Below are 14,862 nucleotides of genomic sequence, written 5' to 3'. Positions count from 1 at the left end.
ACAAAGCCTTTCATGTACACGTTCAATATTATCTTTGGAACCTATTTCACCAGCTTCATTCTGACTGCAGTGAAGAATGAAGCTCCCTTCTATGTCCTGAATCAAAGTCACAGAGTTCACTGTTTCTATTGTTATATATTTATCTCCTATTTAACTGTGTTCATAAATTCAGATCTAGTCAAAGTGAGCTTTAACCACCTTTATCAGTTATTTCCCCGGGGATCACTTTTATGCTATCTTTAAATGATAGTTTTGGAATAGATGAAGTCTCCTTTTTTTTTTTTTTTTTCATCTATCCCATTTCTTCTCTGTTGGCTTTAGAAATCCATCCATCTCAAAAAAGTAGAGATTCTACTAATTTTTCCTTCTTATGTTAATAATATTACTATCTACTTAACTAAACAAGTTTGAACTTTAGAACCATCTTCTATTATTCTTTCCTTTAATCCCTCAGTTCTCTTAGTTATATCCTTAAACATATCCTCTTAATTATACCTTCTTTTCATTTTCAGTCTTCATTAGCTTTTGACTAGGTAAATGTAATACCTACTAATTCTTTTTCTTTTTCCTTTAGTCTTGTCCATCCTTTACATTAAGAGTAACATTATCTTTCTAAAATAGACACATCTAACCATGTTACTCCAACAGCTCTTGCTTCCCTCACCACTAGCATCTATGAGATAAAACCCAGTACTTTTCTTACTGTGAATTTCAGGAGGTTCTGATGCTCCCTCTTTATAACATTCTCTTCCTCTGGTTCCATGATACCATGCTCTCTTATTTGAGGCCTGATGCTCATCATATCCCCTGACAGTTTGTTATTTTCTGTCTATTAAATTAGACATAAGGATTAATGCATAAGGATTAATCCTACCTCACCCTTTATACTTTTTTGGGGAAAGATTTTGCAAACTCAAGTGCTTTCAGTTGGTAAATAAGTGTGTGAAGCAGCTAGATACAATAAAATAGGTAATCATCAATTTTCATGGTAACCAAGTATCACATTTGCCCAGTCTTATTTCTATTTAAAGAACAATTGGAGCGTAACACAACTGTCAAAATTGCCAAAAATGGGCCCGTGGGCACTATCAGAGCCAGTGTGCAACCCCTGTTCTATCTGTGTGCTATCCCTAGGCAGCCTTACCTATACCTCAATTTACACTGACAATTCCTGGATTAATTTCCTAGGTCAGCTATAACAAATTACCATACACTTGGTAGCTTAAAACAACAGAAAGGTATTCTCTCACTGTTCTGGAGGCTAGAAGTCTGAAATCAAGGTATGGGCTGGGCCATGCTCCCTCTGAGGCTGTAGGGAAGAACTTTCCTTGCCCTTTCTTAGGATCTAGTGGTTGCTGACAATCCTTGGCATTTCAGGGCTTGTGGCTGTACCACTGCAGTTTCTGCCTCTGTCGTCCCTCTGGGTCTCTGTGTATCCTCTCCTCTTCTTATGAGGACACTAACTATTGGATTTAGGGTCCACCTTATTCCAGTATGACCTCATGTTAACTAGTTACATCTATAAATACCCTATACCTAAATGAGGTCACATTCTGAGGTTCTGAGTTGACACGACTTTTTGGGAGACACTATTCAACCTACTCCAATTCCTAAATTATATCTTCAACCTCTTCTCTAAGATCTAATTCTGATCACCAATAGCCTAACCACCAACTCCAAATGGATATTTCATTGGCACTTGATAATCAACATGTCCAAAATCTAAATAACTGAATGACACAAAACCAGATGTCCTAAAGTTTCCTATTTCGGTGACTAGCCTCAACGTTTACTCATTTACATGAGTCAAAAAGCTCAGGAATCTTTTCACTTTCCCATATATAGCATGTTTTAGAAATTCCAGTTTATTTTTCTCCTAAATGTTCCTCAAATCCATTAATATTCTCTATTTCCACCATCCCAAACTACCTGCACTGCTATGAAAGCCTCTTGATTGGTTACCAACACCCACTCTTGCTCCTTATTTCAGTTTTAATACTGCAAAGTGATATTTTAAAATATAAATTTCATCAGTTCCCTTCCCCGCTTAATAGATCCTTCTTTTCCTTTCAAGATTAAAAACCAAGAAACAGACGCTTAACAATAGAGAACAAACTGATGGTCACCAGAGGGGAGATGGGTGGGAGGATAGGTGAAATAGGTGACAGGGATTAAGGAGAGCACTTGTTTTGATGAGCATCAGGTGATGTATGGAAGTGTTGAATCATTATATTGTACACTTGAAACTAATATTACATTGTACGTTAACTAACGGGGATTTTTAACTAGAAACTTAAAAAAACACAAAAAACAAAAAAACATTAAGACTCTGTTCCTTAACGTGATCTGCTTGTGCCTACCTCTCCAGCTTCATTTCATACCTTGTTCTCTGTTTCAGCCTTTTGTTCCACTTTCAGTTCTCTAAACTGGTAAAATACCTATCTCAAAGCTTTGGAATTTTCTACGGTAAGCCAGAGATTTCCACACTATACCCCATGATTCTCCTACACCTATATCTTGTAAATAGCCCCTTTGTAAGTAAACTCATTTCAAATTATTCCAATGATGCAAACCCTACATCTACTTACTGTTAACTTCCTGACCGACACCCATTTCACTTAGAATAAGACTTGTAATATCCTATGCAGCTCTACGTGATCGATACTCTCCACCCAGAGCTATTGCCTCCCTGAGCTCCTCTCCTACTGGTCTTCCTCATGTCCACTCTGGCTTCTTACTATTCGTCAAATATGTCAGTTTATTCCACTTGTGTGGAATGATTTTCCCCCAGCTACTCACTTGGTGACTCACTTACCTTTTTCATGTCTTTGCTAAAATCTCACCTTTTAATGAAGTTTCTCCTGACCCTGTATTTAATTTACTTACTTAGATTGTTTATTATTTATTCTCCTCCTTCTATTCTCATCCAATGTATGCTTTTTTTTTTCATTTTAGAGAGAGAGAGAGAGAGAGAGCGAGCGCATGAGTGAGGGAGAGGGGCAGAGGGAGACAGAATCTTAAGCAGTCTCCATGCTGACACAGGGCTTGATCTCATGACCCTGGGATCACAACCTGAGCTGAAATCAAGGGCTGGATGCTCAAATGATTGAGCCACCCAGCCACCCCTGTATCCAATGTATTCTTGATCTGAACTTTTATAACTATTTCCTAAATAGTCTCCCTGTCCCTGATCTAGCTCCATGTCAATCTATCCTCTATACATCCCCAAATCACTACCTTTCAGAAATGTAGATGAGTATATGCAACTCCTTTGCATTAAATCACTACACAAGAGATATTTTTATGGAACAAAACGTATTTTGTTTCCCACTGAATAATATTCTGACACCTCAGAACAGCATTCCTGGCTCTCAATATCTGGTCCTAATTTGCTTTTGACCATATTTTCAGTTTCTAATACCATCACTCTCAACTCATTCTCAGATACACATCTACATGGACTTATTTCACTCAGAAAAAGCCACAGTTTCTGCCTCTATGTTTCTTCTCCAAAAGTTCTCAAAATGTCCTTTCCTATCTCAGTCATTTTTCTAAATGAAGACCAAACATTGCCTCTTTTAAAAAGCTTTCTCTTATCCCTTAGTTATGAAAAATTATTCTCTCTTCTAGTCTTAACGGTATTTGGTTTATACATCCATCATTTATCACTTCTTTCATCCATTTTTTAAAATAATTCACAGTCATAGTTGATTAAGGTCTATGGGCCAGGAATATATCACTCTCAGATATGCATGAAAGTTCTTTGTAATTGCTTCTTAATTCCTCACTAGATCACCAGCTTCCCTAAGGGGAAAGAGAGTGTCTCACTTATCTGACATCATCTAGTGTCTCCTACAGAACTTTGTTGAATTGAATAAAAACAATTAGATAGATGAACCAGTATTATATACATGCCCTCATTATTTTGGAAAAAGAGATATTCTTTTTAAGTTTCTTTAAACCTAAATGAAATTTGAGTGGAATGATTTTATCTGGGAAAAAGAAACAGGTGTTATGCTTTTAAATATATAAATTTTTGTCACCTAAGTTAATAATCTTAATTTACATTACACCTCCCTAAATAGAGGGTTTTAGAATCTTATTTAAAATCACAATAACCATTACTGAAATACATAAAAGGTTGGGGGGTAGGATAGAAAAAAACATACGGGCCTTTTCCGAGAGACTATGGTACTCAACAAGAATCACTCGCAGGGTGGCAGAATGATCGTCAACAACACTGAGAGCATCCTAATGTTTTAATACTGTGTGGAACTTACATTCAAAGACATGAAGAAGGTGTCTGTGGCCTTCAAAGAGACTAAGAAGTCCTTCATGGTGCTGTTTTATCTGATGAAGGACTGTGAGATCAAGCAGCCTGTGTTTGGTGCAAACTACATCAAGAGGACAGTGAAGGCTGGAGCAGGAGGTGGCTGGGAAGGCTCTGCGACACACAAGTTGACCTTTATGGTAGGGAGTGCCATCATGTTTGGACAACAGATACTGCAAGTGGCATCTCAAGCCTCCCAAGGTGAAGCCCCCAAAATAGAGTCTATGGGTATTCCTTACATGCTCAGTGGGACCTAGGTCTTTCCCCTGTCAATGGAATGTATCCACTGCCCCCACTTGAGGTTCCAGGACCTCCTATGATGGATGGGGTCAAGGGTTATGTGCCCCATCCTAGGCCCATGGAACCTCCAGTCAGCATCCCTGAAGTCCCCTCCACTCCTGGAGCTGAAGGTAAAGCTGCAGAAGCGGCTACCAGAGACTATTACAATCTGGGGAACCCACACGATGTCTACACTCCCACGAACCAGCTTCGGCCACCTTCCTACTACCCATCTCCCCATGGAAGAAGAACCAGCATACCCTTCCTACTCCTGCCTCCCACCCCTGCTCACTCTTCCCTACCCTTCCTTCCCCTTGGGACTGAGAGGTGACGGAAGGGCCTTGTTCTTCCTTCAGGTCTGATTATAAACCACTTCCTAGGGACTGGTGTTGAGGGAAAGGGGGCCCCTGACTCGGGAGCCATGCCTCCCAGCTTCTCAAGCTAGCCCAGAGCCCATGGCGCTGCTTGGATGCACTTCCCTCTCACCATCCCTGGTGTTCTCCTCAGGAGCATGGGTGATCATCTCGTTCCTGTCTTGCTCTGGTAGCTTCTACTCACAGAGGGACTTTCTGGCCACCTTATCTACTCAGTACAGCTCCCTCGTTTGAGAATCTACATTATATTCAGCCTTGTGAGCTCCCCCAGATCAGCCTCATATGTCTTCCTGAGGGCCTCTGCCAGGCCCCCTTCACATTGCCTCCACTCTGGTCTGTGCCTAACCGTGAAAGGCCACATTTTCAGTGGACTGTCAGCCCTCATTCCTATCCCAGCCTGCCTCCAGTCCATCACACTCACCTTCCCCTCCCTGACCTGTCCTTGGTCATCTGTTGCCACTGCATTGTGACTTTTGGAACATTAACACGAGCTTCCAGGCGGTGGGTGCCATCAATGCCAGGCCGCAGCAACAGAGAGGGAGCCCACTGCTTCCCTCCTAGTGCTTTTGGCATTTGTTTCTCTTTGCCTTCTTGCTTTTCCCTCTAAAAGGAACTTCCCAGACTGGAACTGGAGAATGAATGTTCATCCCACTATGACATCTGAGGACTGCTGGATGGGCTGGAACAAAGGCTCCTGACCCCTGGGGCCTGGCCTGAGCCTGTGTGCTGACCATGGCCTCTTACCAGCCCCTCACCCTGACCTCTTCCCTTTAAGTTTCATGCCTAATTGGTGATATACCCCCTAGAGGCACTAAAATTTGCTCTCATTTGCTTCTGGACTGGCCGTGAAGTGAGGAGATGGTTATTTAAAGAGAATTGCGTTTATTTGACAAAACAACCAGTTAATATACTAATGTGAAATAAAGCCCTGTTTGCACCTTGATGTGTTTACTGAAAATGCGTAGTAAAATGAAGTGACTGGGCGGCGGGGGGGGGGGGGGGGATACATAAGGTAAGTGATTTTTGAAAAATTGTGCTTTGATACCTCACCCTCCTCTCTCTGTGTAGTTTCTTTTACTGTTCATAACCTGACATTACATTTCTACTTATTTATCTTCCAATTGACTGATGCCTTATTAGAATATAAGCTTGATAAGGGCGGGGGCTTTGTTTTGTTCAATCTTGTATCCCTAGTACTTAGGATAGTGACTAGCATGTGATAGACACCCAATAAGTATTTCTTATATGAATGAAAAAAAAATTACAAAATCCTGGAGTAAATCAAACTAAAACTGGGCAAGATTAACATGACGACCTGAAACAACAACATATAAATGAAGATACAATTTACACCCCAGAGAGGAGAAATTGACATCCTAAAGACATCAATTCTCTCCATAATGATCTTTAAATTCAATGCATGACAATTAAAATCCCAACAGATTTTTTCATGGATCCTAACAATCTAATTTAAAACCCATTCAATACATGAATCATCTAAATCAGCTTTTACTTTGAATTTGGTCAGCAAAGTTTATTATGCCCATATATTATAAAGAAAATGAAATAATTTTAAAATCATTTTTTCTAAGCACAAAACATTTTGCAACTTTCCATATAAATTTGCATTATAAACTACACATACTTTAATCCTAAATGAAAGACTTAAGTAAATTTTTCTACTTAAGCCTCATTAAATGTTTGATGTGATCAGCATTTTGATTCTCCTTGAGCAAGCTGTTTGGATAAATAAAATATTTCTCCTCCAAACATTGAAGTCGTCCAAATTGCTAATATTTCATATGTACTTTTAATATTAACTATCTCCTTCCTATGTTTTTTTTTTTTGCATCCATACTACAAATATGACAAAGAGCTCTAGTAAAATATGAAACAAAGATGCCTATTGTTCGACTTTCCTAGCTGGTATTGTTCACGGAGTGTGCACTGCCATGCCATCTGTAATTGACAACCCCAGATAATGGCTGGACTGCTGTCATCAATCCTTGCTTAACTAAAATCTCTTCTTTTGTGAAACTCATTCAGTAATCCTGTACTTGTTCTCTAAAACGAGTAAAATTGTATTTGTATGTCTTTTCGTTGAGAGAGCAATTAAGTAAAATTGTCACTTTTAAAAATACATAAAGTCAAACCCTTTTGAAAGAGAAAATGCATGAGGTTAGCTAAGAAAACTCTGAAAAAAATGAGAACTTTGGGGGACTTCTTCTAGCAGATTTCAAAGGTTCCAATAAACTATATTAATTAAGGAAGAATAGTATTATCAGACGAATCAACCGATGAAGGGACTAGAAGAGAACTCATAAATACATTATACGATAAAGGTGTCATTTTATATCAGTGTGGCAAAGCATGGATTATTCAATAAATAGCATTTAGAAAACTATAAGATTACAGACATTTCCTGAATCATACATACAAAATAAACCCAGATAGATTATGGAACTAGGTAAAACAAAAACTATAACTATAAAAGAGGAGAAAATTATAAAACAAGTATTAACCAATACAGGAGAAGCTAAGTAGAATATGATATGTCCATTCCATGGAATACTTTGTAGTGTGTAAAACAAATGTATGAAAAGAGCTCCAAGATATGTTGCTAAGTAAGAGGGCAAAACTATATTGTTCTTCTTCTTCTTTTTTTAAATCACACCTTCTTGCTCGTCTTTCTTATCTTCCCAACCTCCTCTGGAATGTGCTTGGGTTCAGTCTCTGTACTTCTTCATCATTTCTATTCCCTAAGTGATCTCATTCAGACTATCTATATGTTAATAACTCGTACATTTTTTACATTTGATCCATATTTGTCCTCAGGAATCCAGAATTATCTACCCAATTCATAACGCAACTTCTGCACTTGAATTTCTAAGAGGCATGTCAAACTCAACCTATCCCAAACAACTTCCCTCTCAATTTTACTCTCTCTGCAGTCATATCCAGTTCACTAAATGACAAACTCCACCTTTCCACTGTTTCAGTTCAAATACTTTTGAGGTATGCCCTTTTTTTCCATTCTTTTCCACACCTCCACTGTCAATAATTCTGCTGACAATACTTTAAAACTATATCCAAAATTTAACAATCTCTTCCTAATCTTCCCCTCTGACCTAAAACACCATTATCTCTCACCTAGTTTATTGCTCACCTGAATTATAGCTTCCTAAATGATTACTGTGCTTTGGCCTTTAACTATGTTTCAGTCGTATTGGTCTTTTTGGTGTTCCTTGAAGTAGCAAGCAAGCTCCTGCCTTGGGCTTTTTACATGCTGTTCCCTCTGCCTGGAACACTCTTCCTCCAAGATAACTGCATGGTTTCTTCCATCATCTTTCAACTGTCTACATACATGTTATCTTAAAAAAGCCTTCCCTGGCTACTCTATATAAAATACCATCCCTCCTCATCCCACTCTTACTCACTTTGCTTAACTGACTGAGCTACCCAGGCACCCCTAATTTTCTTAATAGCACTTATCACCATCTGATATACAATATATACATATTAAATGACATGCAAGCAGGAGCTTTTTTTCCCCTTCTATCTCTGTAGCTTCCAGAAAAGTACATGGCACACTGTAGACACACAATAAATATTTGTGGAGAGAATGGATAGATGAATGGATGAATCATTACATCCAAATGATTCCTTTCCTCAGAAAAACCCAAGATATTTGTACATATGTATATGTATCTGCCCATGTACAAATACAGAAGCATGAGAAGGGATTATCATTGTGGGTAGTGACACTGAACAAAGACTTTCACTTTTTTTTTTTAAAATTTTTTTTTTTCAACGTTTTTTATTTATTTTTGGGACAGAGAGAGACAGAGCATGAACGGGGGAGGGGCAGAGAGAGAGGGAGACACAGAATCGGAAACAGGCTCCAGGCTCCGAGCCATCAGCCCAGAGCCTGACGCGGGGCTCGAACTCCCGGACCGCGAGATCGTGACCTGGCTGAAGTCGGACGCTCAACCGACTGCGCCACCCAGGAGCCCCAAAGACTTTCACTTTTTACTACATATTTGTATACTTTTAGAATTTGTTTTATAATGATAATATATTTATGTACTACTGATGCTAAAAGGTAAATATATAAAAAATGTTGCTTAATATTTTGAATGCATTCAGTTCAATTATTAAGCTTATTTTTTGTGTGACATGCATCTATATCATTTTTATAATGTTTATAATAAAGATAAAATACAGGTTGATAGGTATCTTAATGTTTTTCACAAAATATTGTTACTTTAACATAGGTCAACTACACATCATTTACCAGCCCTTTTATCTGTTTTTAAATTTAGTTTCTGTTCCATGTCATTCTCTTCAAGGACGGACTAAGACTTCTTAGGCTTCCTTAAAAGTATTCTTCAAGGGAATCTGAAGACTTGCCATGTAGAGACTGATACACTCTCAAGTAAAGATAATGTTTGGATTTTAGTTGTAAAAATTTAGGAACTTATTTCTAACAGTTTTATAGGTTGAAATTAGCATAGAGACTATAGGACAATTCTATGAAAATTTCTTGATTTTCATTTCAACTTTTAAATGAGGTTAAGTGAATATGGTATTACCTAAAGATAATTAGGTATTAATTACCTAAATATTACCAAAATATTTACCTAAAGATAAAAGACATATTAAAATTATATTAAACTGCCCAGATTTCTTTTTTTTTTTGTAGATGTTCTTTCTCTATTTTTTAAAATCAAATTTGTTGTTAAATTGGTTTCCGTACAACACCCAGCGCTCATCCCAACAGGTGCCCTCCTCAATGACCATCACTCCTTTCCCTTCCTCCCCAACCCGCCCCCCATCAACCCTCAGTTTGTTCTCAGTATTTAAGAGTCTCTTATGGTTTGCCTCCTTCCCTCTCTGTAACTTCCCCCCCCTTCCCCTCCCCCCTGGTCTTCTGTTGAGTTGCTCAGAATCCACATATGAGTGAAAACATATGGTATCTGTCTTTCTCTGCCTGACTTATTTCACTTATAACACTCTCCAGTTCCATCCACGTTGCTACAAAAGGCTATATTTCATTCTTTCTCATTACCAAGTAGTATTCCATTGTATATATAAACTACATGTTCTTTATCCATTCATCAGTTGATGGACATTAGGCTCTTTCCATAATTTGGCTACTGTTGAAAGTGCTGCCATAAACATTGGGGTACAAGTGCCCCTATGCATCAGCACTCCTATATTCCCTGGGTAAATTCCTAGCAGTGCTATTGCTGGGTCATAGGGTAGATCTATTTTTAATTTTTTGAGGAACCTCCACACTGTTTTCCAGAGTGGCTGCACCAGTTTGCATTCCTGACCAACAGTGCATGAGGGTTCCCGTTTCTCCACATCCTCTCCAGCATCTATAGTCTCCCGGTTTGTTATTTTAGCCACTCTGACCGCAAGAGGTGGTATCTCAGTGTGGTTTTGATTTGTATTTCCCTGATAAGGAGTGACGTTGAGCAGATCTTTTCATGTGCCTGTTGGCCATCTGAATGTCTTCTTTAGAAAAGTGTCTATTCATGTCTTCTGCCCGGTTCTTCACCAGATTGTTTTCTGGGTGTGGAGTTTGGTGAGTTCTTTATAGATTTTGGATACTAGCCCTTTATCCAATACGTCAGTTGCAAATATCTTTTCCCATTCCATCGGTTGCCTTTTAGTTTTGTTGATTGTTTCCTTTGCAGTGCAGAAGCTTTTTATATTGATGAGGTCACAATAGTTCATTTTTGCTTTTAATCCCCTTGCCTTTAGAGATGTGTCAAATAAAAAATTGCTGTGGCTGAGGTCAGAGAGGTTTTTTTCCTGCTTTCTCCTCTAGCGTTTTGATAGTTTCCTGTCTTACATTCAGGTCCTTCACCCATTTTGAGTTTATCTTTGTGAATGGTGTATTCTTCATGTTGCTGTCCAGTTCTCCCAGCACCATTTGTTAAAGAGACCATCTTTTTTCCATCAGATATTCTTTCCTGCTTGGCCAAAGATTAGTTGGCCATACATTTGTGGGTCCAATTCTGGAGTCTCTATTCTATGTGTCTGTTTTTGTGACAATACCATACTGTCTTGATGATTACAGCTTTGTAGTAGAGGTTAAAGTCTGGGATTGTGATGCCTCCCGGTTTGGTTTTCTTCTTCAATATTACTTTGGCTACCATACAAATTTTAGGATTGCTTTTCTAGCTTCGAGAAGAATGCTGGTGCAATTTTGATTGTGCATTGAATGTGTAGATAGCCTTGGGTAGCATTGACATTTTAACAATATTTATTCTTCCAATTCATGAGCACGGAATATTTTTCCATTTCTTTGTATCTTCTTCAATTTCCTTCATAAGCTTTCTATAGTTTTCAGCATAAAGATCTTTTACATCTTTGGTTAGGTTTATTCCTAGGTATTTTATAATTCTTGGTGCAACTGTGAATGGGATCAGTTTCTTCATTTGTCTTTCTGTTGCTTCATTATTAGTGTATAAGAATGCAACTGATTTCTGTACATTAATTTTGTATCCTGCGACTTTGCTGAATTCATGAATCAGTTCTAGCAGACTTTTGGTGGAGTCTATCGGGTTTTCCATGTATAGTATCATGTCATCTGCAAAAAGTGAAAGCTTGACTTCATCTTTGTCAATTTTGATGCCTTTGATTTCCTTTTGTTGTCTGATTGCTGATGCTAGCACTTCCAACATTATGTTAAACAACAGCAGTGAGAGTGGACATCCCTGTCATGCTCCTGATCTCAGGGGGAAAGCTCTCAGTTTTGAGGGTGATATTAGCTGTGAGCTTTTCATAAGTGGCTTTTATGATGTTTAAGTATGTTTCTTCTATACCAACTTTCTTGAGGGTTTTTATTAAGAAAGGATGCTGAATTTTGTCAAATGCTTTTTCTGCATCAATTGACAGGATCATATAGTTATCTTTTCTTTTATTAATGTGATGTATCATGTTGATTGATTTGGGAATATTGAACCAGCCCTGCAGCCCAGGAATGAATCCCACTTGATCATGGTGAATAATTCTTTTTATATGCTGTTGAATTCGATTTGCTAGTACTTGTTGAGAATTTTTGCATCCATATTCATCAGGGATATTGGCCTGTAGTTCTTTTTTTGCTGGGTCTCTGTCTGGTTTGTGAATCAAAGTAATGCTCGCTTCCCAGAATGAGTCTGGAAGTTTTCCTTCCCCTTCTATTTTTTGGAACAGCTTGAGAAGGATAGGTATTATCTCTGCTTTAAATGTCTGGTAGAATTCCCCTGGGAAGCCATCTGGTCCCGGACTCTTATTTGTTGGGAGATTTTTGATAACTGATTCAATTTCTTCACTGGTTATGGGTCTGTTCAAATTTTCTATATCTTTCTGCTTGAGTTTTGGAAGTGTGTGGGTGTTTAGGAATTTGCCCATTTCTTCCAGGTTGTCCAGCTTGTTGGCATATGATTTTTCATAGTATTCCCTGATAATTGCTTGTATTTCTGAGGCATTAGTTGTAATAATTCCATTTTCATTCATGATTTTATCTATTTGGGTGATCTCCCCTTTCTTTTTGAGAAGCCTGGCTAGTGGTTTATCAATTTTGTTTATTTTTTCAAAAAACCCACTCTTGGTTTCCTTGATCTGTTCTACTGTTTTTTTGATTCTATATTGTTTATTTCTGCTGTTATCTTTATTATTTCTCTTCTTCTGCTGGGTTGGGGTGTCTTTGCTGTTCTGCTTCTAGTTCCTTTAGGTGTGCTGTTAGATTTTGTATTTGGGATTTTTCTTGTTTCTTGAGTTAGGCCTGAATTGCAATGTATTTTCCTCTCAGGACTGCCTTTGCTGCGTTCCAAAGCATTTGGATTGTTGTATTTTCATTTTCATTTGTTTCCATATATTTTTCCAAATATATTTCCATATATTTCTTCTCTAATTCCCTGGGTGACCCATTCTTTCTTTAGTAGGGTGTTCTTTAACCTCCATGCTTTTAGAGGTTTTCCAGACTTTCCTATGGTTGATTTCAAGTTTCATAGCATTGTGGTCTGAAAGTGTGCATGGTATGATCGCAATTCTTTTATACTTATGAAGGGCTGTTTTGTGACCCAGTATGTGATCTATCTTGAAGAATGTTCCATGTGCACTTGAGAAGAAAGTATATTCTGTCGCTTTGGGATGCAGAGTTCTAAATGTATCTGTCAAGTCCATCTGATCCAACATATCACTCAGGACCCTTGTTTCTTTATTTATTCTCTGTCTAGATGATCTATCCATTACTGTAAGTGGAGTATTAAAGTCTCCTGCAATTATCACATTCTTATCAATAAGGTTGCTTATGTTTGTGAGTAATTGTTTTATATATTTGGGGGCTCCTGTATTCGGTGCATAGACATTTATAATTGTTAGCTCTTCCTGATGGATAGACCCTGTGATTATTATATAATGCCCTTCTTCATCTATTGTTACAACCTTTAATTTCAAGTCTAGTTTGTCAGATATAAGTATGGCTACTCCAGCTTCTTTTGACTTCCAGTAGTATGATAGATAGTTCTCCATCCCCTCACTTTCAATCTGAAGGTGGCCTCAGGTCTAAAATGAGTCTCTTATAGACAGCAGATAGATGGGTCTTTTTTTTTTTTTTAATCCATTCTGATACCCTATGTCTTTTTGTTGGAGCATTTAGTCCATTTACATTCAGTGTTATTATTGAAAGATATGAGTTTAGAGTCATTGTGATATCTGTAGGTTTCATGCTTGTAGTGGTATCTTTGGTACTTTGTGGTCCTTGCAACATTTCACTCACAGAATCTCCTTTAGGATCTCTTGTAGGGCTCATTTAGTGGTGATGAATTCCTTCAGTTTTTGTTTGTTTGGGAAAACCTTTATCTCTCCTTCTATTCTGAATGACAGACTTGCTGGGTAAAGGATTCTTGGCTGCATATTTTTTCTATTCCTCACATTGAAGATTTCCTGCCATTCCTTTCTGGCCTGCCAAGTTCAGTAGATAGATCTGCTACTACCCTTATGTGTCTACCTTTGTATGTTAAGGCCCGCTTATCCCTAGCTGTTTTCAGAATTCTCTCTTTATCCTTATATTTTGCCAGTTTTGTTATGATATGTTGTGCAGAAGATTGATTCAAGTTATGTCTGAAGGGAGTTCTCTGTGCCTCTTGGATTTCAATGCCTGTTTCCTTCCCCAGATCAGGGAAGTTCAAGTACACCTTCAGTCCTTCTCTCTCTCTTCTTCTTCTGGAATTCCTATTATACGGATATTGTTCTGTCTGATTGCAACACTTATCTCTTTAATTCTTCCCTCACACTCCTGGATTTTTCAATCTTTTTCTCAGCTTCCTCTTTTTCCATAATTTTATCTTCTAATTCACATATTCTCTCTTCTGCCTCTTCAATCTGTGCTGTAGCCGCCTCCATTTTATTTTCCACCTCATTTATAGCATTTTTAATTCATCATGACTATTTTTTAATTCCTTGATCTCTGTAGCAATAGATTCTCTGCTGTCCTCTATGCTTTTTTGAAGCCCAGCAATTAATTTTATGACTATTCTTCTAAATTCTTGTTCTGTTATATTGCTTAAATTCGTTTGGATCAAGTCGTTAGCTGTTGCTACTTCCTGGAATTTCTTTTGAGAAGAAATCTTCCGTTTCATCAATTTGGCTAGTTTTCTGTCCCTAATGCATTTTAAAAGCTTGTTGTATGCTCTGCACATGCGAGCACTGCTTTATTAAAGGAGGGTCATACACTGTCCAGGGCCTGGCCCTTCAGGAAGTGTTTTTTCCGGGACTGTTACTTGCTCTCTGTTGTGACTTTGGTTATTTTATTACCCTACTCGTAGTAATATTTTGGACCCTCCACCAGATGTGCTTTGATTTGTTCCTTGGAGTAGCCCT

General features: G+C 38.1%; 1 protein-coding gene and 1 pseudogene across 14 annotated transcripts in view; one reads left to right on the top strand and one right to left on the bottom strand.

The window, feature by feature from the left end:
- The window catches only part of METTL25 (methyltransferase like 25), a 160,897-nt gene that overhangs the window by 83,006 nt on the left and 63,029 nt on the right, over positions 1-14,862 (bottom strand). The gene's annotated exons all lie outside the window — the stretch shown is intronic.
- Positions 4,189-4,940, top strand: LOC102902590 (annotated as a pseudogene).

Source organism: Felis catus, chromosome B4, assembly GCF_018350175.1.
Source record: "Felis catus isolate Fca126 chromosome B4, F.catus_Fca126_mat1.0, whole genome shotgun sequence".
Classification (NCBI taxonomy): domain Eukaryota; kingdom Metazoa; phylum Chordata; class Mammalia; order Carnivora; family Felidae; genus Felis; species Felis catus.
The sequence above is the reverse complement of the archived record's forward strand: the minus strand, read 5'-3'. Positions and strand labels throughout refer to the sequence as shown.